Source organism: Pongo abelii, chromosome 2 (assembly GCF_028885655.2).
Source record: "Pongo abelii isolate AG06213 chromosome 2, NHGRI_mPonAbe1-v2.0_pri, whole genome shotgun sequence".
NCBI classification, from domain to species: domain Eukaryota; kingdom Metazoa; phylum Chordata; class Mammalia; order Primates; family Hominidae; genus Pongo; species Pongo abelii.
In genome coordinates, this window is record NC_085928.1 from 124,111,004 (window position 1) to 124,138,557 (window position 27,554).

A 27,554-nucleotide genomic window follows, 5' to 3' on the forward strand; every position below is an offset into this window, starting at 1 on the left:
TTAGCCAGGATGGTCTCCATCTCCTGACCTAGTGATCAACCCGCCTTGGCCTCCCAAAGGGCTGGGATTACAGACGTGAGCCACCGCATCCAGCCCAGTATCTTAAGCTTAATATGCTTAAAGGTGAATTTATTCATGATCTTCCTTACAAGGTAGCTTTTTCTTATGTTGGTGAATGAAACCTCCTCTATCCTTTCACCAAAACAGAAACCTGCGATACTCCTTGACTGGTCCTTTTGGATGAAGCTGGCTGGTGACCCAGTCTTATAAGCTACAGCTTTCTGACATCTTCACTAGCTATTTGCAGATGGTGAAGACTCCTACTTGTCCCCTAGAATTGCCTTTCCCCTTTCACTTAATACTTGAGTATTTTTAATTACATGGCCATATGGAATAAGCAACACGTTTTCCAGATTCACTTGCATCTAAAGTAACCGTCTAACTAAGCTCCAACAAGGACAAGTAAGCTGAAGTCTCATGTGTAACTTCTAGGAGGTGTTCTTAAGGGAAGGCTGTAGAGCCTTCTTTTCTTTTTCCTTTCCTAATCCTGGAATGGAAACATAATTACTACATTTTGAGTAGCCACCCTGGAATTTGAAGTGAATCTACATTTTTGAGGATGAAGAAGCAAGCAGAATAGAGGATTCATGGATCAATGTGAGAATTTGCCTTACTAGCCATGTAAATGGATCTCATTTACATGGGAAACAGAAAAATCTCCCAAAACCTACGCATGCACGCACAGACACACACACACATGCACCACACAATACACACTTCTATCTTGTTTAAGTCGCTGTTTGTATGTGTGTGTTTCTCTCTCATTCATCTCAACAGTGTTTTATCCACAGAATAATCCTTGCAAAAGCCAAATCTGAACACTTAACACTTCTTACTACATTATAACCTTCCAGTGACTCTTGTTTGTCTTGAGGATAAAGTTCCACTTCCTCAGCAAAGCATACAAGGCTTGCTCATTCTGAAGTTGGCTACTATGTAATGGGATCTTCCATTATGGATGGAGCTAGTAGCAATTATGGTAATAATGGCTATTCTTGGCCTGAACTTCATATCAAATCTCCTAATAAGGAATACAGGTAAATCTGTGTCTCAGGACATCAACCAGAGAGGGGTTTAACATTTAACATTTATTAAAATTTTATTATTTTCTAGGTCCAAGAGCTCTTTATAGATCAACCTATTTAATCCTCAAAACAATTCTGTGAGATAGGTAGTATTACTATTCTTACTTTATAGAAAGAGAGACTGAGGCACAGAAAGACTAAGTCAAATATCCCAGTACTGACCACTTAATAAACATTAGGGCTAGAGTTTAACCCCTAACAATCTAATGCCAGAGCCTGCTTAACTAATATGCTATGTATTACCAGCTGTCTCTATAGAAAGCTAATTCTAACTGGCATGAGATGGTATCTCATTGTGGTTTTGATTTGCATTTCTCTGAAGGCCAGTGATGACGAGCATTTTTTCATGTGTCTATTGGCTACATAAATGTCTTTTTTTAAGAAGTGTTTGTTCATATCCTTCACCCACTTTTTGATGGGGTTGATTTTTTCTTGTAAATTTGTTTAAAGTCTTTGTAGATTCTGGATATTAGCCCTTTGTCAGATGGGTAGATTGCAAAAATTTTCTCCCATTCTGTAAGTTGCCTGTTCACTCTGATGGTAGTTTCTTTTGCTGTGCAGAAGCTCTTTAGTTTAATTAGATCCCATTTGTCAATTTTGGCTTTCGTTGCCATTGCTTTTGGTGTTTTAGTCATGAAGTCCTTGCCCATGCCTATGTCCTGAATGGTATTGCCTAGGTTTTCTTCCAGGGTTTTTATGGATTTAGGTCTAACATTTAAGTCTTTAATCCATCTTGAATTAATTTTTGTATAAGGTGTAAGGAAGGGATCCAGTTTCAGCTTTCTACCTATGGCTAGCCAGTTTTCCCAGCACCATTTATTAAATAGGGAATCCTTTCCCCATTTCTTGTTTTTGTCCAGTTTCTCAAAGATCAGTTGGTTGCAGATGTGTGGCATTATTTCTGAGGCCTCTGTTCTGTTCCATTGGTCTATACCCAAAGGATTATAAATCATGCTGCTATAAAGACACATGCACACATATGTTTATTGTGGCACTATTCACAATAGCAAAGACTTGGAACCAACCCAAATGTCCATCAATGATAGACTGGAAATAAGAAAATGTGGCACATATACACCATGGAATACTATTCAGCCATAAAAAACGATGAGTTCAAATCCTTTGTAGGGACATGGATGAAGCTGGAAACCATCATTCTGAGCAAACTATTGCAAGGACAGAAAACCAAACACTGCATGTTCTCACTCATAGGTGGGAATTGAACAATGAGAACAGTTGGACACAGGGCAGGGAACGTCACACAGTGGGGCCTGTCGTGGGGTGGGGGGAGGGAGGAGGGATAGCATTAGGGGATATAACTAACGTAAATGACAAGTTAATGGGTGCAGCACACCAACATGGCACATGTATACATATGTAACAAACCTGCACATTGTGCATATGTACCCTAGAACTTGAAGTATAATGATAATAATAATAATAAAAAATAAGTTTTAAAAAAAAAGAAAGAAAGCTAATTCTAACAGCCCAAAGATTTTCCAGGGCTGTTACATGTTTCCTTCCCATATCTGTTATCAGAAGCGGAGGCCTGTGCTGTTTCCATCTTTCCCAGGATTATTTCAGTAAAAGGAACGGGGAGCTTTTTTATGATTCACTCATTCATGCCTAAGTTATTAGAAGTGTGAGCTCATTTCTGGTTGACTCAGATACTTTATATAGTCATAGGCAACATCTAACACTTATTCTAGTATACTCTTACAGTTAATAAATAGTAAGAAATACAAACTCATCTGTAATGTAATAACTTCAAACTTCTAAATATTTTAAATTTAACCTTACTTTCCCAAAGTGAACTAAATCATGGTGACATTTATTAAGGATTTCCTCATCCTATAGCAAAGTATAATGCATGACTGGGTGAAAAGAGGGAATTTGCACTGTGTAAATGTCCGAAGGGCCAGAAAGATTTAAATGAAATCCAGGGGTTCTATAATTTTTATATTATTTGTATGCTTATGCATGCACAAGCGAGGAAGATTAAGTGAAAAGAAAGGAGAATTAAAATCGTGGGACATTTTCTGAATTCCTTCCTCAATAGTTCTTTGGAAATGCACAAGCCCTATTATTTTCTCCTATGTTCACTGATATGCCAAGTCACAGAATGTAGTTAGACCGGTTATTGGTGTCAAAAGTTGAAATCCTATCCAATTAATTGCTTACAACATTGCTAGAATTTCTTCACACAGTTCTGTGCAAAAGCATATATAATACACTGGCGGGGGCTACGTCTTTGCTTTTAAGGTATTTCACTGATGGACTGAACTTGTTGAATGTCTGGTACGTGTTAATAATTGGAATACAGTTGACTATTTATACCCAGGCTTGTTCCAGAAGGGATTTAAAAAACCATTTAATAAAATACATATGAAATAGCAAATAAATGATAAAAAAAAAAAAAGACTCAGGAAATTTCAGTGAAAGTAAAAGTGAGTCAGGACACAAAAATCACACAATGAAGTCACACATATTTTCTAGAAGTGTGCCAAAAACTTGTAAGTTTCTGCTAGCCAATGAGAAGAAGGAAACACTAGAGGTGAGTGAATCACGCTACTTATAGTGTTAAATCTATCTGGTTGCTGAAGAGATGAACGATTCTATCTGATTATGAGATCAGAATTTTCTCCCAAGTCTTTACAGACAGGATACCATATATTGTCATACACATAATCTCAACAGTAAACACAGACACAAGTTGTTCAGTGAAGTTTATATAAAAGACCTCAGTATTGGCTGCTGGCATCTCACCAAAGTGCAATTAAATAAAAAAAGAGCTACTGAGGCTAATGTGAAGAGCTGTGAGCCCATGACTCCCAGATGATTTGACTCAAACTAGGGAAGATTAGAGAACTTGTAATAGTAGTTCTTGAACATTTATATCCATAAAAATATCCCAAAACATAAAGAATGGGTTGCTGTGCTTCTTCCTCAGTGATTCAGGTTTAGTCCATCTGGAGAGAGACCCACAAATATCTGTTTTCAATTATTAGCCCTCTTTCCTTGAAGTTATTCCGATGTAGAAGGTAAGCAGACCATCATGGAAAAACCAGAGATTAAAAGCAACAAGTAGCATTATTTGATATCAATTAATGAACTATCAGAGGATACCAGCAAGAAATGATCATTTTAATTTGAGATTAATTGATTTGTAACAAGTTTTGGGGCTAGTGTTAATATAAACTTGTTGAGCTGCCCTACTAGAGAGGATGCTGTACTAGAAAATATTTTTTCCTTTTCTCCACAAAGTGAAAATACCCACTGCATCAAAGAATGGATGGGGATAGGAAATCACTCAGAATTGTTGAGTGGAGAATTCTTGAAGGTGCCATTTCTTAGATGTGTGGTTGTGGGAAGAGGTTTTATTAGAATTATGTTTTTGGGATGTTGGACACTTTTCAGGAAATTGTGGCCCTCTGTAATGAATGTTATGATGTGGTCTCCACATTCCCACTTCAGTACTTAGGCATTTGATCACCCAGCTGCCAGGAGTCTTTTCTTCTGATGGTTCTTCACAGGAATTGTCCTCCTTACCAAGGTTATATGCTTAATGCAGCTAGCATCCCATGACCCACTGGTGCAGAGAGACAAGACCTGGATGGATATCTCTGAAGGACCATCTTGTATTACAGCTTCTCCTGAGATTAGCTGAAGTCTTTGTAGGACCCGCATCACAGTTTGACTTCTTCCTCCTTCCAATCCTTTGTTCCTTACCCCTTATAGATGTAGATCCCTAGACGATTCTCCCCAAACTTCCTGCTCACAACCATCTCAGAGTCCACTTCCTAGAGAATCTGACCTAAGATGTGGATACAAATCTCCTGATCTTCACCTCACTGATGCTACTACCTATGTTCCTTTGCAATTTGATTTCAATTATTCACCCACCTTTCCTTTCTGTATCTGTCTTTTATTTTTCTTCAGCTCTGTTCTTGATATTTAAGGGCTTCTTAGTGTGGACACCTTTTTACTTCCTCATTGATTTTTTTTTTTTTTTGAGATAGAGTCTCACTGTGTTGCCTAGGCTGGAGTGCAGTGGAACGATCTCAACTTGCTGCAACCTTCAACTGCCAGGTTCAAGCAATTCTCCTACCTCATCTTCCCGAGTAGCTGGGATTACAGACATGTGCCACCATGCCTGGCTAATTTTTTTGTATTTTTGATAGAAAATCCAAATTTTTTTTTTTTTTTGTATTTTTGGTAGAGACGGGGTTTCGCCGTGTTGGTCAGGCTGGTCTCAAACTTCTGACCTCAGGTAATCCACCCATCTCGGCCTCCCAAAGTGCTGGGATTACAGGTGTGAGCCGCCACTGCACCCGGCCTCTTCCTCACTGATCTTAAAGGATTTATTTGTTCTGTACTTTGTTATCTCTCTTTGTGAGTCTGACTCAAAACAGGTCTGCTAAGCCTTAAAGATGAGGCATATGAGGTACTAGTTAAGCAAACACATGTGCAAATGTGTGCAGGAGTGTGTGTAGGCGTATGTGCACACGTACATATACACAGAACAAGGAGGTTTTTGTAATCCAATGCATTTGAGAAATATGACTTAAATGGGTAAGTTACTGCAGGAGTTCTCAGAGTCTGTAAAGTGCTAGTGTGAATTGTGAATCTCCACATTATACATTATAGAACCCACCTCTTTTCCTTTTTTATTGATGTAAAATTTTTTTTTTGAGATGGAGTCTTGCTCCGTCGCCCAGCCTGGAGTGCAGTGGCGCGATCTCTACTCACTGCAAGCTCCGCCTCCCGGGTTCACACCATTCTCCTGCCTCAGACTCCTGAGTAGCTGGGACTACAGGCGCCCACCACCATGCCTGGCTAATTTTTTGTATTATTTTAGTACAGACGGGCTTTCACCGTGTAAGCCAGGATGGTCTCGATCTCCTGACCTCATGATCCACCCACCTCGGCCTCCCAAAGTGCTGGGATTACAGGTGTGAGCCACCACGCCCGGCCATATTGATGTAAAATTTACACAACACAGTTAACCATTTTAAGGTGTACAATTCAGTGGCATTTATCACATTTACAGTGTTGTGTAACCACCCCCTCCATCTAGTTCCACAACATTTTCGTCACCTCAAAAGGGAACTCTGTATCCATTAAGTCCTTACTTCCCACTGTACCTCCCTCAAGCCTGTGCAACCATTAATCTGCTGTCTCTACAGATTTACCTAATCTCAATATTTTATACAAAGGGACTCATTTAACGTAACATGTGACTTTTTGTGTTTGAATTCTTTCACTTAGCATAATTTTTTTGAGGTTCAGTCATGTAGCATGTATCGGTAGTTCATTCCTTTTTATGGCTGAATGATATTCTATTATATGAATATACTGCATTTGATATACACTCATTAGTTCTTAGATTTAGGCAGTTAATGGATACCTTTTGGCTATTTTGAATAATGGCGTTATGAACATTTGTGTATATGTTTTGTTTGAATACCAATTTTCATTTCTTTTTGCTATGTACCTAGGAGTAGAATTACTAGATTAGATGATATTTCCATGTTTAATTTTTTGAGGAACTGAAACACTTTTTAAGTGTATTGATACTAGCATACTGAGGAATAATATATTTTGAAAAGTGTTCTGTACGAATTCACTTTACAATATTAATGTTAATTATGGGTTAATAATGTTTAAATCTTTACAACTGATGGTTTCAGAAAACTTTCACCAACAGCCTTGAATATAGAATAATAAAACTTTAAAGTTCAGATCTAAAAAGGAGAGCTATTTTTGAGAAGAAATATCTTTTAGCATTCTTGCTCATATCATGCCATGCCGAGAACTTTTTTCTATGTTTTATAACACTTTTCCATTAAGGAATAAAAGCAAGTTTGATGGTCACTTGAGGACAATGTGAATAACATCTGTATCATAAATACTTGTTGATTCTCTATTGAAAATCAAGTGACTGTTCTGATGTGAATGATTCAGCCTGGAAGTAAAGTTATAAAAACAAAATAAATTCTTTCTGGAATAAGAGTTCGATTTTTAAAAAATAGTTTATAAACTGGTAAATTTAAATTAAATTTTTTGTTTTTTAATTTCTAACTCTTATTCCAGAAAGAATTTATTGAAGAGGAAAAACAATTTTGGCTTTATATTTTTTCTGCAGTGTTTAGACATTGATAGAAGAATGTACCCCTTCAGTCTCTGGGGGTATTTTAGGGGAATAAAAATATAAACATTGCTATGATGCACAAAAATCAACTCTAATAATATTTGTGCTTATTTGAAAAATTTTATCTTGTAGATAGTATGTAACAGATTACATATGTATAAGTAATATATTGTATATCACATACACTATTTTCAATTTTCATATATATTTGGATATAATACATATATTTTATATTGAATATATATTTCAAATCTTAAAAAATTTTTTTGCTTATTTATAGGCCAATTGTAAGAATACTTTTTTAAAAAATTTAAAATACCGCAACAAAACTGTTTAATTACAATTTGATAGCAGCATTGTATACTTTATAAAACCTGGTTTCTGGAATGATCACATCAAATATCTCATAATTACAGCATACTGGGCAGATATGAAAGGCTTCTTATTTTACTTTGAATAGTTAGAAATGCTGGCCGGGCACAGTGGCTCATGCCTGTAATCCCAGCACTTTGGGAGGCTGAGGTGGGCAGATCACCTGAGGTTGGCAGTTCGAGACCAGCCTGACCAACATGGAGAAACCCCATCTCTACTAAAAATACAAAATTAGCCGGGCGTGGTGGCTCATGCCTGTAATCCCAGCTACTCGGGAGGCTGAGGCAGGAGAATCGCTTGAACCTGGGAGGCGGAGGTTGCTGTGAGCTGAGATCGTGCTATTGCACTTCAGCCTGGGCAACAAGACAACAAGAGCAAAATTCTGTCAAAAAAAAAAAAAAAGAAAAGAAAAGAAATGCTAAACAAATATATTTTCCTGTGTGTGTGTGTGTGTGTGTGTGTGTAACGTTTCAACTACACAATCGAAACAAAGAATGGGAAATCTCCAGATACTGAAACTGAAGAGAGAACTTAAAGGTAGAGTGTGAGAGACTGAATTGAAGAATTGCAGCCCATATGCATATAGAGGATGCTTTTCCAATACCTTCATAGGACATGAGTGAATGCACTGTAATCCGGAAGTAACTTTGAAAGTACCAATGAACTGAGATTAGAAAAATCTGCCCATAAGCCAAGGACATAGTCTGAAAGTGGTTCAACTTCCATGGCCTGTGGATGAAAAAGCAGGTACTTATAAGTAACTGGGACTCAAGAATGTTACAAGGCACTCATCTGTGACTCCTTCATTTGTATAACCCTTGCTTTACAGATATTTCTTATATAGTAACCTAACATTTATAGATACGTTTTATTGGGAGATTTATTCCAAAATAGTGTAGTCTATTACTGCACCTTAGAATCAGTGAAAATAGCAAATATAAATGAATTCAACTTTCCTGTTAAAAGACAAAGATTCTCACATTGCAGTAAACACAGATAATTTGCTATGAATTAACTCTATACATCAACATGGATAGTTTTTCCCATCACATTTATTAGAAATTAGTGAATTATAGCTGTATGTATCAATATTAATCAATGTCTAAAATAAAATGTTGAAAAGAAAAAGCAGAAATGATGAAGAATGTGTTCTGCATGATTTCATTTATATAAAGTGCAAAAGCAAGCAGAAGTAATTAATGTATTTGTAGAAATTCAGTCATATGTGATACAAGTTTTAAGAAAATTGGGAGAATTTTTTTTTTTTTTGAGACAGAGTCTCGCTCTGTCACCTAGGCTGGAGTGCAGTGGTGCGATCTCTACTCACCGCAAACTCCGCCTCCCGGGTTCACGCCATTCTCCTGCCTCGGCCTCCCGAGTAGCTGGAACTACTCGGCGCCCGCCACCACGCCCGGCTAATTTTTTGTATTTTTAGTAGAGACTGGGTTTCACCGTGTTAACTAGGATGGTCTCGATCTCCTGACCTTGTGATCAGCCCCCCTTGGCCTCCCAAAGTGCTGGAATTACAGGCGCGAGCCACCGCGCCCGGCCGGGAGAATTTTTAATATAAAATTCAGGATCATAGTTACATCCAGGGAAAGGAGAAGAAGGAGATAGCTAAGGGCACATATAAGGCTTCTTTATAAAGGATTGTCTAATTGTGGGCACGTGGGCGGCCATGTCATTGATTTTCTTTAACTTTACTAATATATTATTTTATAGCAAACACTATTTTTCTCTATACTCACACTCAACTCTTCAATACTTCACTCTGATACTAGATGTGTGGGATTTTTTTCCCTACACATCCATTCTCCAGCCAACACCAACTGGCTGTGCTACAATTCCATTCAATTTTCACACTAACGGTCGTTAGCCCGGACCCCCACAGGCTTAGGGCTCAGTCCTACAAGATTGCTCTCCACTTCAGATGCCAGTTGCAAGTAGTAGGTTTTCAGTTTACCCATACTTCTGTTCTCACTTAGCTACAAATTGGAGGTTCTCATGACCTCCTTGGGTTCTATCATTTGCTAGAACAGCTCATGAAATTCAAGGAAATACTTACTTATGCTTGCGGTTTATCATAAGCGCTATTACACAGGATGCAGATGAACAGTCAGCTGAAGTATACTGTGCAAAGCATGCGGGAAGGGAGCGGGAGCTTCCATGCTCTCTCCGGGCACAGCTCCTTCCCAGTGCCTCCGTGTGTTCAGCAACCCAGAAGCTCTCCAAACTCTGTCCTTTGGGTTTTTATGGAGGCTTCATTATGTAGACACAGTTAATTACATCATTGGCTGTTGGTTCTCACCTTAACTTTCAGTCCCTCTCATCTCCCCAGAGGTTGGGGAGTGGGTAGAGCTATAATTCCAACGTGCTTTCACAGGGTTGGTCCCCAACCCTCCCAACCAGCCCCTGTGCTGAGGCTGTCCAGGAGCCCCCAGCCACCAGTCACCTCATTAGAAATTATTGCCTCTGAGAATCAAAGGTTACTAGGAGCTATGTGCTAGAAAACAGGAATGAAGCCCAAAATATATGTTTCTTATTATATATCACAGTATCAGAAGTATATATAATATACAATCTGAGTTTTAAAAGGCGAATAAAAAAATTTTTAGATTGATACATTTAATATGATGTCATTTATGTAAATTTTAATAGCACAGCAATTTACTTCATATTGTGATTGGATAAATAGATACGTAAGAAAAATATTTAAAAATACACTGCAAAGATCAATGCCAAATTCATGACAGTGGTTGCTTCAAAAATGGAAGTTTGGAAATGAAATTTGAAAGGGGGTTGGAAAAGGACTTTAATGGTATCAGTAATGTTTTAAATTCTTTTAAGTTGAAAGAAATGGAAAAACAATATTATCAAAAGTTCTTGTATGGTGAAATAATGACAACCACTCAAAATAGTTCACTACCGTGGAGTTATTTCTTTTCATGACAATATAGAAAGCAGTTGAACCATCAAGCTACATGTCAAGGTTAAATTTTTAGTGGTATATCAGATTTCATATTGTCGATGTAGCCCACATCTGAAGAAAGACAATAGGAAAAGAAATGTGTGTGAGGGGAAAAGACTGCATGTCTAGTGAACACCAAATCCATACTGTGAAACCTCATGGTGTGATCAAAACTATTTCATGATTTTCAAATGAAATTTATTTTCACTTTCAATTGGATTTCGTGGCTTAAAAACATCCATACATATGCAAAGTGTACATATATGTAAAATATATGTTTACATAGGCTATATATGATATAACCAGGACTGATAAATTATAATCAATATTTATATAGAAGATGGGCATAGTGGTACGTATCTGTAATTCCAGCTGCTCAGGAATAAGGAGGATGGCCTGAACCCAGGAATTTGAGACCAGCCTGGGCAGCATAGCAAGACCCTGTTTCTTTAAAAAATATTACATATCTATATAAATCTATATCTGCCTACATACACATGTAAATACATATATATATATATATATATTTGACATTTATATGTATAAAGTCAGAGCAGGTACTTAGCCAGCATCCATTCCAACAAGCAGATGAGTAGTCCATGGACGGACACTGTACATTATCTGGGTAATAAGCCAGCTGTGTCTACCCACCCCCTGAGCTGGCCCCCTGAGGGAGGGCCTGAGCTAAGCCCATGCTCACATTCCTATGGGACCAGGGACTTTTTCCTCTGCCAGAGTGGAATGCAATGTCCCATTGACCCTAAGGGCTCCAGGTGCAGGGCAGCCAACATTCCCAGACAGCAGCTGCCATCCAAAATCCAGAACGGATGGCTCTAAGCAGCCTATGTATTCTCTGTGGACCAAACTATGTACAGGTCTCCACACGCAAGTGGAAGAGACCTTTGTACTGAAATGCAGTCCTGCCCTTCAAGACCAACAGTGCCCTAGTCTAGATAAGCCTCCTACAGGATGATGTGAGGATTAAGTGGACCCAAGCAGACATCGACCTGTGTAAATTTTCCCAATAAAAGCTATTCCTTAACCTATGCTGTGGGTAAGGTGGCATGTGTCCTGAACTCTGGAATATAATATATAGAGGCCTGAATGGGACCCAATATGCATAACATAGAGAGACATTGAAAGAGGGGGTACACATGTACTATAAATATGACCATGTATTTCTTGCTTGTAAGAAACAGGAAAATAAGGAAAGCGAGAAAAACATTAGTAATTGAGCAGTAAGTTTCAAAGGGTAATAAAATCTTGTTCTTTGATGATCATGATAGAGCAGCCTTAGTGACCCAGCCATTTTGCCCCTTGGAAGTGTTTCCATTTGCAGTCTGTACTTTATTGCCCCTGCCATTCTCATCACTTCCTCTGCCTGTTTTTACTGTGACTGCTTCTGCTTCTCTAGGTGGACTTCAAGCTCAGAACTCCTGGAAAAAGGATCAATTAATCCCCACCCAATTAAAATCTGATCGCACAGTATTCTTTCACCTCATCAGTGACATGGTCTCTAGCTGAAATAACTACTATTAGAATAAAGTAAGGTCAATTATGGCAATTTTCATAAAAGAGTAAAAGACTAGTTTTCTAGCCAAACCAATTGGTGTGGCAAGCCCTTTGATTTTTATGAGTTCTGATCTAGTAGAGCCAATATGAGTTAGGATGCCATACTATCTGAACCAGGACTCATTTGAGAGTGAAAAAGGGGATATTTTAATAATTAGAACAAGTACTAAGCCAGTACTGTCCTAGGCAAATCAGGATGTATGTCATCTTAATTAGAGCAAAAAATTGATGACTAAGAAATTAAAGTTCAAGCCCTAATACTACCACGAACCAGTGGTGTTCCAGGAGTTAGCCATGTTTTCTCTGTAAGTTGCATTTTCCTGTCTATAAGTGTGGGTGTAATGGTTTCCTCTAATATTCCATGGTTGCAGCATTTTTCTGCCTCTTGATAATTATTTGTTCAATTATCTGGCCTCCCTGTAGGTAGCATGAGGGCAAGATTCTGCTTGTCTTTTCACCCACATGTCTTTGTATCTATCACAGTGTTTGGCATCTAGTGGTCACTCAATTGCCCTTTATTGAGTGAGAAGACATAGGGATTCACCTAAGAGACTCAGGTAATGCCAATACAGTATCTGTCTTATCAGAATATTCTGGAGAAAGTTGTTCCACTCTTGTCTTGCTAATATTGACAGCAGTAGTGTATTTGATATTTATGCCACCCAGCCAATGTTTGGAAGAGCTATTTTCTCTAGATGTATGATGTTAGTTCTCAGGTTGCTGTAAATGTTGAGATCATTAATTTATATATTTTAGCTTCAGGGAATACACATGCACACATACACATTGTTTATTTTATGCAAGTTAAAAGTGAGAAAAAACAATGTTTACCAAGGATATTGAATCTTACAGATACATTTATTTAACTTATTCATCAAATCATCACGTGCTTATATAGTGCCTACTATGTGTCAGGTACTCTTTTAGGCATTGAGGATACATGGGTAATACAAAAAGGGACATGGGCCCTACTAACTTAGATTTATGATAGCTGGGGTGAAAAATAGTAAACTAAGAGGAATTGATACATGTAATTTTTATAGTAATAATTAATGTTTTCAGTAAAAATGTAGCAGATAGACAGCAAAAAGACTGGGGAAGTGAGGAAAGGGGCCTTTCTTGAAGAAGTAACATTTAAGCCAAAACTTGAGAGATGTTAAAAATTAAGCTATGTAAAGAATTGCAGGAAGAGCATTCCAGGGAGAGGAATAACATGTGCAAAGGCACTGAAGTGGGAAGTGCTTGGATGTTCAGGGGATCCAAAGAAAATGAATGTATTTATAGCAGAGCAAGCAAAGCACAGAGTATTAGGAGGTAAGAGCAGAGAAGAAGACAGGAACCAGATCATGTAGAACTTTTGAGGCCCTGATATGGTATTTAAATTTTATTCTAAGAGGAATCACATAATCTGATTTAAAGTCTAAAAAGATAGCTTTGTCGGGTGGGAAGAGAAGACAGATAAGAGAAGAAGCAGGGAAACAAGTTAGCAGGTGATTGCAACAATCCAAGTGAGAAATAATAAAGATTATGAGAGGCAATTGGCTTTGAAATGTATTGGGAAGGTGGAGCAGAGAGTTTGCTAATGGATTGGATGTGGGATATTAGAGAAATAGATGAATCAAGGACGATTGTTAGGATTTTGTCTACAACTGGAAGAATGATGATGCCACTTGCTGAGATAAGAGGGATGTGGGTGGAGTAAGTTTGGGGATAGCAGTAAGTCAAGGGTCTGGCCTGGACACGCCTATTCCTATTAGATATTTAAGTGGAGATGTTGTTAGCTGTTGCTTGTACCAGTATAGATTTTACAGCAAAGATTAGGACTAGTGCTATAATTCTGGGAGCAGTCAGGCTAGAGAGGATAGTTAAAGAATGGATTGGATAAAATTGTTGGGTGTATGAGTAAGAAAGAGAGGAGATAAAGACTGAGTTCTGAGATTTGAGACTGATATCACAAAGAGAAGGACCCAATGAAGAATTCTGAGAAGGAGATAGGAAGAATCACAGCAAAGCATGGTGTCCTGGTCACCAAGGGGGCGGGGGAATTGCATTTTAATAAGGAAGAATGGGGATGAGCCGTATCTAATCCTGTTGATAATTTTACTGAACTCCATCACTTTTAACTTTAGTTCAAAACTGAAGAGATAGCAAATGGCAACAGCTACTTCTAAGGGTAAACTTAACTGTGCAAATAAGTCTGAGAGTAATTTTTCTCGTATCTGAGATGAGAGAAGAAGCATGGTACAATTTTCTCCATCAGCTTTAATATTTGAGGAGACATTTCTTTCAGTTATAACAAATGAGCAAATGGTAGGAAGATGTAGATTGTTTGGTAGAGTTTACAAAGGCTAAGCTAACACTTAAACAGATTTTTCAATTGCATGCCATCATCTGAGTACCTGCAAAGCATATTACATTCCAAATTCTTTAATTTTATAATTGATTTTTAATTTATAATTTTAGTTTATAATTGTTTTCTCTTCCAGTGTCCTACTTAGAGTAATAGGAAAAGCTGTTCTTCTCTAGGCGAGAGGAAGTGTGATGTTCCTAATTTGGCTTCTTTTCTTCAGGCTTACGTGATTCTGTGTTTACTTTGGAGCTCTCTGAATGGAAAATTCAAGGGTCAGTGTCTGTCACTTGACCTGAGGGAAATGGCAGGTTTACTGTGTTTTTCTTTCTGTTTTTCACAGAAAGGAAAAGATGACAGTATATTTTTGCCTTACCCTCTTCAGTTTCAGGTTTTAGGATGACCAGTGAGATGATCAGAACTTCAGAACTTTCCAAGGTGATGGGTCATTCAAGCTCCAGGAACGTCAAGGCCTCAACAGTTTGGACATAATTTTAAGCAACATATATAAGACCCACAGGTCTCCACTGATATAACTGGGGATCTCATGAAGAAACTACTCGACAAAGCCAGATACTGGAGGTATCGTACCCAGTGCCAAAGGCAGATATATTCCCAGAGGGAAGGAAAATCAAGCTCTAAAGGGGATCAGTCTGTTCTCTCATTCTGGTCATGAGTATTGCACCTAGGACTGAGCAAACATATTTCTCTTCGTCCTATTTCTGCGCAGTTGTGGGATTTTGAGCATGCCTCACAATCCCTCCGAGTTCTAATCACTGAGTGAACATATTTCTCTTTGTCCTATTTCTGCGCAGTTGTGGGATTTTGAGGATGCCTCGCAATCCCTCTGAGTTCCAATTACTAGATTTTGTAACCCTGGATTTCTGGTGCCTGCCCTGCCTTTCTTACATAGTACATATAAGAGTCAAAGAGTCTAGTGAGATAATGTATGTACGTGTTTTTGTAAATTAAAAGTTACTGCAAAAATACACGATGTTATTTTTTATCATACATTTAATCCTGGATATCTCAAAGTATTTTATAAAACAATCCCTGTTGTTTTGTTACACTTCGTTCTTTAAGCTTCCCAGGGTTAGTTATCTTTTCTCCAATGTTGATCTTTCGCCTGTGTCCCCTTTTTCATCACCATTCAGTAAGACCCCTCTGTACCCCTCGCCTCCAACAAGATACCTTGGAGGCAACTTAAACTATTCCTTCACCCTATCTGAAATGATGACAAAGGCCGGGTGTGGTGGCTCACACCTGTAATCCCAGCACTTTGGGAGGCCGAGGCGGGCAGATCACGAGGTCAGGAGATCGAGACCATCCTGGCAAACATGGTGAAACCCCATCTCTACTAAAAATACAAAAAAAAAAAAAAGAAAAAAAGAAAGAAAAAAAAAGAAATGATGACAAAGCCCTGACAATTCTAACTTTATAAAATCCCCGGGTTCTTTCCTCTGCATAGTCCATCTTTATTGGTACTCCCCCCAGGTCAACAGCCTCCTCCATGCCCATTGATATATTCTAACTGTCGTTATTGCCATAGCTTCTTATTCTCCCATCCATTCTTCATGCAGCTACTTTGTACTGATCCTTAAAAATAACACAGAGCAACAACCCTGGAAATGTTCATATCATTCCCCAATTAAAAACCCAGAAATGGTTCCTCAATAGTAGCACTATAAAATAAACCTCGATGTGATTTTAAGGTTTTCCATCATCAGGCTTCTCCTGGAATCTTCATGCACAGACTGCCCTTTCCAGTTCTTGTCCCCATATTTCCAGACAGGTTAAACTTCTTGCACTGCCTTGACCAGTCAGTGAGCTTCCATCCACCCCTTTTCATACTGCCTACATGTCCCACACCCTTGATTATCAGGCTTCTCACCTTTTAAATTCCTCTGTTATGACTTTACAAATTCAGCCTTGATCCCTACCTTGGCCGTTCACCCAGCCAAAATTAACAGTCCTGCTTTCATGCTTTTGCTTGCTACCCAGCTTAGCCTCTTATCTCAACTCCTAAAACATTCTTCAGGTAGGTGTTTATGCAACTGTCTCCTTCTTCCTGACTATGAGCTCCTTCAATGTACAACTTTTGTCTTATTAGTTGCTTTACTAGAGTAAGTTTACATTAAGTTACATGCCTAGAACCTTATAACTACTCAACAGGAAGGAAGGAAGGGAAGGAGGGAGGGAGGGAAAGAGGGAGAGAGAGAGGGAGGGGGAGAGGGAAGGACTGTGTATATCAATTTATTTAAAATATTTATGCTACAAGTTACATGTGCTGTTAATATATAAATAGATGATACATACCCACCAATCAAACTTTTGTTGAAAACATTTCTTTACCCACATTCTTTCAAAAATAGACTCTATTTTTAAGTAGCCCTTGATAAAAGGTGTCACAGTTTTTGTAATTTATGTGCTTTTCCCTAACTTTGAGGCTCTACCAGTCTTCTGAAGTTAATACAGAACTTGATGAGGAAGATGCCAGTATCTTACCTGGAATTCACAAAACCCTAGCCAACCCTAACTCACAAGGGCCTGCACACCATTTAATCCAGCAAAATTAACTCAAGAGCATGTGGGACCTGAAACCCAGTCTCTGCATATTACTGCAAGTGCTTCAAGCAAAGAAAAGAACCTGATTTCACATTTGAGATTCATTTTAAACCAAAGGTCTGTTCTGGTACCTCCACAAGGAAGCATCAATCAGACCACAGAAAGTTTACATCCAGGGATTTGTCTTCTGGAGTGGATCTCACTGACCTACAAGAACTGAATTTGCCCATGTCTTCGCAACACCTTGTTAGTGATATCAAATCAGGAGATTGAAGTGAGCTATAGTGAGAGTATGGACACCACAGAAATTGACATACATATCAAGGCTTTTTCTTTATTTCAGGAGAGCCAGTTCAATAGTACAACACTTTTATGATCTTCCCTCTTTTGCTCCCACCTCCCTCCCATTCCTGTTCCCAGTCCATACTTGAATAACTGTGTTGCAAATAAAATCAGTTCAGAAAACTTGTGTCTCCGCAGGAAGATTTATTTGTTCGTTTACCTTAATACAGGAAGTTCCTCTGCAGCATTTTTTAGCTGGAGGTGCTGAAAGACCACATCCTCTTTGGCTATATTCATTTCAGGTTTATGGGAACATCTTTTGCTAAGATTTTGTTGAAATCTTCCTAGAACACAGAGTCTATTATAAATAACCATGAAAAAAATCTCCTTTAGTAGACTACAGTTGTAAGTAAACACACACACACAACCCCCCCTTCCAATAAAAAAAACACAAATCTTAACTGCTTTCCTCTTCTCCCTTTTTCTTCTCCAGATTACCACAGAGCACTCATGTATGAGTGCAAGCACTTTCAGCCTTTGGTTTGAGGGATTTTATCAGTGTTGATGGCACTCTCTCTGAAACAGAGTCTTAGAGGGCTGTTTGCCATGATGCTAATGAGGCTTAGGCGTCAAGACTCTTCACTTTGATAAGATCTCTCCAAAATCACAATGTTCTCATAGTCATATATTTGAAAAATTTACAAAAGTAAGGTTTCTTTTTGCACTGTTTCTTTCTTTTTTTTTTTTTTTCAGGGTCTTGTTCTGTCACCCAGGCTGGAGTGCAGTGGCACAATCTCGGCTCACTGCAACCTCTGCCTACTGGGTTCAACTGATTCTCCTGCCTCAGCCTCTTGAGTAGCTGGGACTACAGGCATCTGCCACCACGCCCAACTAATTTTTGTATTTTTAGTAGAGATGGGGTTTTGCCACATTGGCCAGGCTGGTCTTGAACTCCTGACCTCAAGTGGTCTGCCTGCCTCAGCCTCTGAAAGTGCTGGGATTATGGGCGTGAGCCACTGTGTCCAGCTACATTATTTTTTTCAAAGAGAGCCCTGCAACACTATATAAATTTCAGACTCCATGGAACCTCGATACACTCCTGAGGGTTATTTTACATTGGTTTAGCCTAACTTATTTAAAGTCACAATCTTGCTTCCGGCCCTACCCTTCTCATGAACTAAACTCCTGTCCTCTTTCCCTCATTCTAATAAATTCGCAAAGAAACTTCTATGCAATGAAGTTGCTGTTTTTAAACTTCCATATTATTATCAAGAAAAAGAAAATGGATGGTTATTTAACTTCTGAAGTAATTTAGAGGAACTCAGGTGCTTGACCAGGGAAAATATAAACTTACTGGCAAGAAAGCTTGGCGCTCAGCTGCCTTCTTGACTAACTGAGTCAGAAATGCCTACCCTCCCCAAGCCCCACTTTCCACTGACCACAAACCAGCTTTCTTCCCCAGCCTCATTAACTTCGTGTCCTGCACGCTCAGCTTAAAGATTGTGTCATCTCGGAAGCCTTTCCTAGGTTAGACATCTCTCCTGTTAACTCCCATTGTATCTTGAGTTTAACCCTACAATGGACTTATCACGCCAGTAGATTATGAGCTCTAAAGGGCTAGCATGTGTCGTATACATTACTTCTTACAGTGGCTGGCACAAAACCAGCCTTCAACACATATTTGTTGAATGAATATATGAATGAAGGAAATAATACTTTTCTGAATTAGGAGTTAGAATACCCAAATACCTATTGTATCTCTGCCAGTAATAAGCTTGTTAACACTGAACAAACCTGTACATTCCCTTGACCTCATTTCCACATACATATATATGTATATAGTAAAGAGTCCAGGTGGAACCAAATCTGAGATTATTCTTAGGTTTTTATATAGCTGTAACCAGTCTTTACAAGAAAGAATGAGGAGCCTCTTGAGAAAGATCACATGGTAAGTGAAGACAAACAGCTATAACCTGGTTCAAGAACAGTGGGCTGGTGTTGAACAGAGCTGGGACTCTGAATAGACCTCGGGCCTGTCACTCTGATGGTTCTCTGGCCCAGGCCCAATGGACATACAATATGAATAAGAAAACAAAGTTTGTTTTCCATTTTTTTTTCCTACTAATTGCTTTACTGGGCTTTGGGACCTCAATAAGTCAGCAGCATTAGCATTGGCAACTTGGGCAGAGACAGAAGATAGCACTGGAGTCTTGGGAGATGATGTTGGCAGTTTCAGGAGCAATAGCAATGAAGGCCTATGTGCTGGGTACTGAAGATATGTTAGCAGCCTCTCTTGGTATTATGAAGAGCCAAAAACACCATCACAGTGAGGTAGAGTGAAAGAGGAGGAAAATGACAGACATCCAGTGTCGTAAGAAGATAATTCGCAGCATGCTTACCACAACTTAGACACGTGCCAAACTCCATGGAAGGAATGTAAAGAGGTCTCTATGTCTTACAAAAGCAGAGAGAAACATAGTTTAACTGTTACTGCATAAACCTCTTTTTACTCCGATGTATAGTCTGGAATAAGTTTTGGGGGTTTAACTGGAATTCAAAATTATAAATGATCATCCTTACCCAAAGAATGTGACACCTCAAATATTAGCAAATTGAACAGAGTTAAAAATAAATCTCACTATGGCTGTGAAATTGGGGAAGAGAAGTTCAGAACCTATTTCTTATTTTCTCAGTGCAGTAGAAAGGCTTTGGATTTGGGCTGGTATCCTAACTCTGTTACTCAATAGATTAGTCAAATTAGTAAAATTATTTAGCTTATTGAGCCTCAGCTTCTCTAACTGGATGATGAGAATAATACTATCTACAGTACTGTTTGAAGGGATTAAGTACGTAAGGCATAAGCACATAGCACATATGTGAGTGCCTGACCTTTAGTGGGTGCTTAATAAACATGAGTTCGCCCTCCCTGCCTTCATCTCCATTTATTAATAAAGCTTCTCCTCACACTCCAAGCTATTGGAAGTTCAGCTGACACAGGACATAGGGCAAGAGGAAATAAACTTTACATGGTTCGAGAAATTGCCTTTTGATATTCATTACATTATTTTTCAGGGATAGAAGAGTCTATGAAGTACAGAAAAGAGGAAAGATTTGCAAACAATTCGGTGTCTTCTTTTAACCTGAAACTCATTCTACCCACAGCTACACCTAGGTACTGTGCTCTTGCTCAGATTGCTGGAGGTTTTTGTTGTGATCATCTCCTTCAATACATCAATACTATAAGTTCTATAAGAATCATCTCAGAGCTTGTTTAGAACTCATTTTTTTTCTTTTTCTGGGTTATGCAATTATAATATTCATTTACATGTGAAGGCCCTGGACCATCAATGGATTTTATCAATGTATTAAAATTGCTAACTGTGCCATGCAGATACCAGTGATGTTCCTGATGGAATTACAAGTCTAGGGCCATGGTGTTCTATTCCAAGTAAATCCCATGCAAAGCATATTCTTATATTTAGACATTTCCATAATTATGCACATTTTCCTTCATTAGCAATTTCTCTGATTGTGTTTGGATGAGTGGTATGGAGTGCATATAGGCTAGAGTGTGTACACACACAATAAGGTGAAATGTGCCTTGGTCAATAGGGGATGCTGTTTGGACTGTGGTGGATCTGCATGTGCTTAAGCTCCAGTTTGACACTCCCTATGTGATCTTGGGCAATTTACTTAATACCTCTAAGCTCTTCAGTTTTGTTATCTTTAAAATGGAGTTTGGAGAGCTTATGCATGAACAGAACACTCAAAAAATTTTAGCTATGCTATTAATATTCCAAATATGATGAAGCAATATGTTAGATATTACATTAAAACATTACTATCAAATAGATTTTAGGGGTAAATTTTCAAAAATAATTGTTCAGATCTTTTGGTAATAGAGACCACAGAAAGAGCCAAAAAGCTTTTACAAATTATCCTAATGGAGGGAAAAGGGAGGCAACTTTTGAAAAATAAAGTTATTGCTTTCTCAGTCCTTTCCAATTCAGTCACTGGGAGCTAACAATAAAAACAATATTGATTCCTCATTTTTACTAAAACCTACCCAATAGAAATTCTTCAGGGCTTGCTATATTTCTGAGAGAAACCCTGCCTTAGCACTATTGCCTTTTCCAGAAAGGATCTGGCAGAAAACAATATTCTGCCTGGAATTCGCAACATTTCTTCCTTTGTGAAAACAAACAAACAATAAGTTCATTTCCTCCCAAATCTTCTCAGGATTCTTTCTCCTGGTTTACCTCCTAGAAATCACTTTCTTATGACTTTCTTCACTCACTTTCATAAAAGAGATCAGGCAGATACTCTAAAAGGTGAAAATTAAACATTTCAGGGACAATCTGATGTCATTTTGATTTTTTATGATTAAGTCTGATAGGATTTAATCGAATTCTCAATAATTATTTCTGGCAAGTGATTCTATAAGTGATTAAATAATTCTCATTTTTACTTCTCTATATTTTCTAATTTCCCTGCAGTAGATATTTATTACTCATGAAAGAAAACACATAAAAGTTAAAAAGTATGGTGATCTTAAAGTTGCAGTCAAATATTTGTGTCCATTCTAATCAAATTGCCTTTATGGGCTCTGCTCTTGACTATACTACTTCATTTAATTCTTCCAATCATATCTACTCATCTTGCCTATTTTATCACTGAGGAACCAAAGCCCAGAGATTTTAATAAATGAATCTAATTATCACAGCTAGGAGAGGCAACACCATTAGAACTGACAGCCTTATTTTTTAAAACACCCTACAATAAGTGAAAAGCAGGAATTTAAACTCAGGTCTATCTGATCAAATTTTATAATATTAATCACTGTTATTTCCTCAGATGTCTTCCTGAAGTAAAAAACTCAGAATCTGACCAATGTAATTCCTTTTTGTAGCCACAGTTCTACAGCTAAACTGAAGAAAAAAATTAGTTTTCTCTCTGACAATTGAATGGCTAGTTTTGTTTTGTTTTTGTTTTTGTTTTTTCTGACAGTCTTGCTCTATTGCCCAGGCTGGATTGCAGTGGAGTGATCTCGGCTCACTGCAACCTCCACCTTCCGGGTTCAAATGATTCTCCCGCCTCAGCCTTTCAAGTAGCTAGGACTACAGGTGTGTGCCACCATGCCCAGCTAATTTTTCTATTTTTAGTAGAGATGGGGTTTCACCATGTTGGCCAGGCTGGTCTTGAACTCCTGACCTCAAATGATCTGCCCACCTCGGCCTCCCAAAGTGTTGGGATTACAGGAGTGAGCCACTGGACCCGGGCTTTTTTTTTTTTTTTCCCCAGAACAGATGAATTTTCTGAGAGAAGGTCCTCAGCTACATCTAGACTCTACTGAAATGGCACATTTGGAAACCAGAACATCTATAAGAGTATCTTTGCTTGGAAACTTATAAGAAAGTTCCCAAAATACTAAAGACAAGACACTATGAGGGAAATGAAGGAAAGTTATAATACAGACTGAGGCATTAATTGAACCCCAAGATGAGGCCAGTTAATACAAAAACAAAAGAACTTAAATTCAATACACATTTTCCATTAGCATGTAACTAAAAAAAAGACTTACAGTAACTTTTAGTATTGCCTGGTATTCTACATTTTTGTAGGTGGAACTTAAAACTCTTAATTTTCACTGAGTTACAATTTAATGACCATTAATTAAGTACCTTCTAAGCCAGAAACATTTTGACTTCCTTTAAGTTTTAAAAACTTCTCCCCCAGGCCTTTTCCTACTTTGCTTATGTTTCCCCTCCTCAGACTTTAGTCTTGCTTTGCTTATTATTATTTTTTAATCTTCTATTTAGTTTTTTGCAGTTCAGGGTAAGAGACAAGGTATTACTTCTCTCTTGTGGGGTTCCAGCACCAAGGCTGATCTTAATTGAATGGCTCAGGGAATGAATCTGAGGGAAGCAACTGTGAACCAATCCAACTGCAAAGGAACAGATTATGAAATTAGTCATGTGCTTTTAAAGCAGTCCCAGGTTTCAGTTTTGGAAAGCTGGACTTAAAAACGTAACTAAAATCAATGACTAGGAGTGAATGGGAGAAGAGTAATGTCTTACCTGTTCTGTGTTCATCATATTAAGTTTCAAACATACCATCTCTAGCCACAATTTCAAACAAAATTAGTTTGAGAATGAGACATTCAGGAGACAGGGGAATTGACAAAGAAGGGAGAACCAGACTCATTGGGTCAAACTATACGGAGATGGCCAGAGACGACCTGTTGCCAATTTGATAAGTGATCTCATTCCACTCTGAATCCCATCAGAGTTATGAGCAGAGAGATGCTGGATCTCATTATTATTTATTCTCGACCTGCAGCCAAAAAAACCCTCTGAACTGAATATCCAGCTTTGCATCTAAGGCATTTCAGTGTCTCCACTGTGGTAAAGGAAAACACGTTTTTTTTCCTGTTGCTATGTATATTGGCAAATATCCTATCCAAAGAATTGTGCTCCAAGAACTCTGGAAACACCTGCCAGCAGAAAACTTGGGAGCTTTGTTTAAACAAGTGTACCTGCCAACTTTCCAGTGCTGTTGATTTTGCAGGACTGAAAAACGTGGACTATTTTAAAACTACTTATGGATAACAGGAACTGGGCCATGGAGATGAGGCACGGCATGTGCCTAGAATCATGTTTATCTTTTTATTTTTTAGCATTGTGTAGTCTGAGCCTTGTGCTAGAAAACTGCAGTGTTAATCTCCCTTCAGCACTGGATCCACCATGTGGCTGCGAACAGGAAGAATGCTTGGGCCTGAATTCAAGGTATTTGGCAAAATAGGGTTTCCAAGAAACCCTGTGGAAATATAAAGCTCCAGGCTCTGTGACATGTACTGGCATTAACAAATGTCCCTTAGGTTCTCAAGGGCATTTAGATTCCTTTTGTAATTTCTTCATAGCATTGTAATCAATCACCCAGCTCAAACAGTCTTGAATCTTAGTGAGCAATTCCAAATCCGAGTCCTAATTGGACATGATTATAATAAACAGTTCTACTCTAATTTCCTTCTGTCAGAATTAACTACTGTAGGTAATTGTCCAATAGGCAAGATGTTCTCTTGAGGTATTAAATAAAGGCATTGGGATATATAAATCTTAATGGTTGGCATAAAAGATGCCATGCTCAAGGCAATAAGGCTTAGTGGTATTTGTTTTTAACCCAACAGCTAGTATGTGGTTGTTTGAAAGTAACGGAGCTGAGGTCATTGGAGGAGGTGGAAGGACACCAACCTCCCATCTTACAGACCATAAGGTGGTCCCACTGAACTTCAGCTGTTTCCATGGCTGAGAAGCATGGTGATGTTTTGTGGATGGGAAAGATGCTGCTACTCCAAAGGTGTATCAATCTGAAGATGCTAGCCTACTTCATGTGGTTGGAAGGAAGGATGTTGAAAACCTCTTTATCAGCTGGGCGTGGTGGCCCATGCGTGTAATCCCAGTACTTCGGAAGGCCCAGGCAGGTGGATCACCAGAGGTCAGGAGTTTGAGACCAGCCTGTCCAACATAGTGAAACCCGTCCTGTACTAAAAATACAAAAAAAATTAGCCAGTTATGGTGGCACGTGCCTGTAATCCCAGCTACTCAGGGGGCTGAGGCAGGAGAATCGCTTCAACCCAGGAGGCAGAGGTTGCAGTAGGCCAAGATCGCGCCACTACACTCCATTCTGGGTGACAGAGTGAGACTCCATCTCGAAAAAGGAGAAGAAAACCTCTTTATCAATGTATTCTTCTGGCCTGCTATGGAAGTCCTACCATTTTGAGTTTTTCCTTTGGATTAAGGCTCCATAGGAGTCACTTTGCTTCTTAGTTCCTCAGTTGCCTCCTCCATACTATTAGGGAATTAGTTTATGTATCATTTAGTGATCACTGCAATAACACTATGTAATAAACCACCTCTGAAACTCAGGAACTTAAAATAATAATCATTTGTCTTCATAGAGCTGTGTGTTGTTTGGGGAGGCTCAGCTTCAGGCCATTGTGGCTGGGGTGGCTTTGTTTTACATTGAGGGTCCACTGGTCAGTTTTGGCCAACCTGCCATTGGCTAAGGCAAGTCACATGAGCAATCCCTAAGCCAAGGAGTGTGGAAATATGCTTCATTCATGAGTATTTAGTACCAAGCAGTGTGAAAATATACTTCATTTATGAAGTTACTATGGCAAGGGTGTGATATAGGGAGGAGTAAAAAATTGGGGTCACTAAATCAACCTACCACAGACTAGTTAAGTGGATTCTAAATATTGGGGTCCTTGTAGCTATAACAGAGATTTCTCAAATACAGTATGTTACAGAATCCTAAAATTTTAAAAATGTGAAGACAGAACCATTTTGCAGGTCCACTAGGGAACTCCTAAAGCATTATAAGTATCATGTGTGAAGCTTGTAAAAGTCTTCTGTAGCAGAACTGAGATGGATGGTCTAGGAAACACCATTTTAAATAACATTTCAAGTTATTCTGATGAGAGCTTGGTGGAGCTTGAATTCTCCAGGATCCTAGGATTCTAAGCTGCACCTGTATTTTGACAGCACATGTGGTTATCAAGTACCAGCACCGTTTTACTGAGTCAGGTTACATACGCTAGCTGAAATAAATTACTCTTCCTACGCCAGTTGACACATTTTGGCAGGGACCTCATGTCCACAAGCCAATACAAATAAAGTGGGTAAAAGCAGGAAAGGAGAGCAATGGCATCTTTTCAAGGTTTGAATACTAATATCTCACTTTTATTTACAACAATAATAGTTGACAATAAAGTCAAGTTCTGATTCTAAGCATTATTTACAGAAAGTTAGAGTTAATATTCAGTTACTGTAGGCCAGGAAAACCTTAAGCAAAACTTTAGTCATTGGGTATATCATTCAGGGTTATACCAGAGAAAAAGAACTGGTAGGATATCTATCTACCTATCTGTCTATCTATCTATCTTATCTATCTGTGCAAGGAGTTGGCTTTTATGATTGCGGAGGCTGGTGACAAGTCTGAAATCCACAGAGTACACCCTTGGGAAGGGCAGGCTTGAAGTTAGGCAGAAGTTGATGCTACAGTCCACAGGAAGAATTTCTTCCTTGTCAAGGAAACCTCACCTGTGCTTTCAAGGACTTCCAGTGGACAGAGTCAGGGTCAAGCACATTAGAGATGATAGTCTCCTTTACTTAAAAATAACTAATTATATATGCTATTCATATTTACAAAACACATTCACAGCACCACCTAGATTAGTGTTTGATTGAATCACTGGTGCAACAGCGTTCACAAATTGGCACATAGAACTGACCATCATCATATCTGAGGATTTCTCTTCTTGTTTTGGCTGTTACATTTGTGTGTTACTTGTATCCTTATTTAACATTGTTTTTAAACTAACTTAGTTTTTGAATTTCAGCCTTCTCGTAAGCAACAATAACTATTAAACTATTCATTTCATGTGTTAGTTATATAAATCATAAAAACAATAAAATTAATTATACCTCTTTAAATAGTTTGTCCATATACTACCTTAAATAATTTACCACACCCTCTTGGAAATACTAGACTAATTTATTAAATTAATCGGCTAGATAGTTGGGTTGAAGAGCTTGCTAGAAAGAAGCAATTTTAATAAGGAAAGAGAAAGTCTTACGTCAGGAGCTCAACCTGGGCAGGGAAAAATCCAAAAAGATGCTTTCTGTTACAGAAAGCCCAGGGGAACCTGGGATTGGGAGTGCTACACACCTATGGTGAAAACGACACATGGAGGAGTGTTAAAAGCTGTCTGAAAGTTTCATAGAGTTTTGAGGAATGACTTTAGCCACTTACATTACAACTTTCAGGAAGGCTATACTGCAAAGAACTTAAAATAGTTGAGTTCATCAAGCCAAAGACAAAGAAGGCAAGAAAGAAATTATCTTTGCCCTTAAGACCCTTATAGTCTAATAGAAAAGAGCAATATCAAAATATGATCACAGACCAGTATGGAATACACTGTTAGAGGCCTGCAGAGGTGCCAAGTAAAAGGTGAAGTGCTCAGGAAAGGTTGCTTGGTGGGGAGATGTCTGAGTTGAGGCTCAGAGAATAACAGGTATTAGCCTTGTGAAGATGGCCTGGGTGCATGTGTGGAAGGAGGTGGAGCATTCCACATAATGTGAAAGCGTGAAC

General features: G+C 38.5%; 1 long non-coding RNA gene across 1 annotated transcript; it reads right to left on the reverse strand.

Annotated features, from left to right (window-relative positions):
* Positions 1-15,551: 15,551 nt before the first annotated feature.
* LOC112132768 (uncharacterized) lies at positions 15,552-23,569 on the reverse strand. Its single transcript, XR_002914494.1, has 3 exons — positions 23,480-23,569; positions 17,623-17,742; positions 15,552-15,912 (listed from the first exon to the last, which is right to left on the reverse strand). It is a non-coding gene; the product is annotated as an uncharacterized LOC112132768 (long non-coding RNA).
* Positions 23,570-27,554: the final 3,985 nt, after the last annotated feature.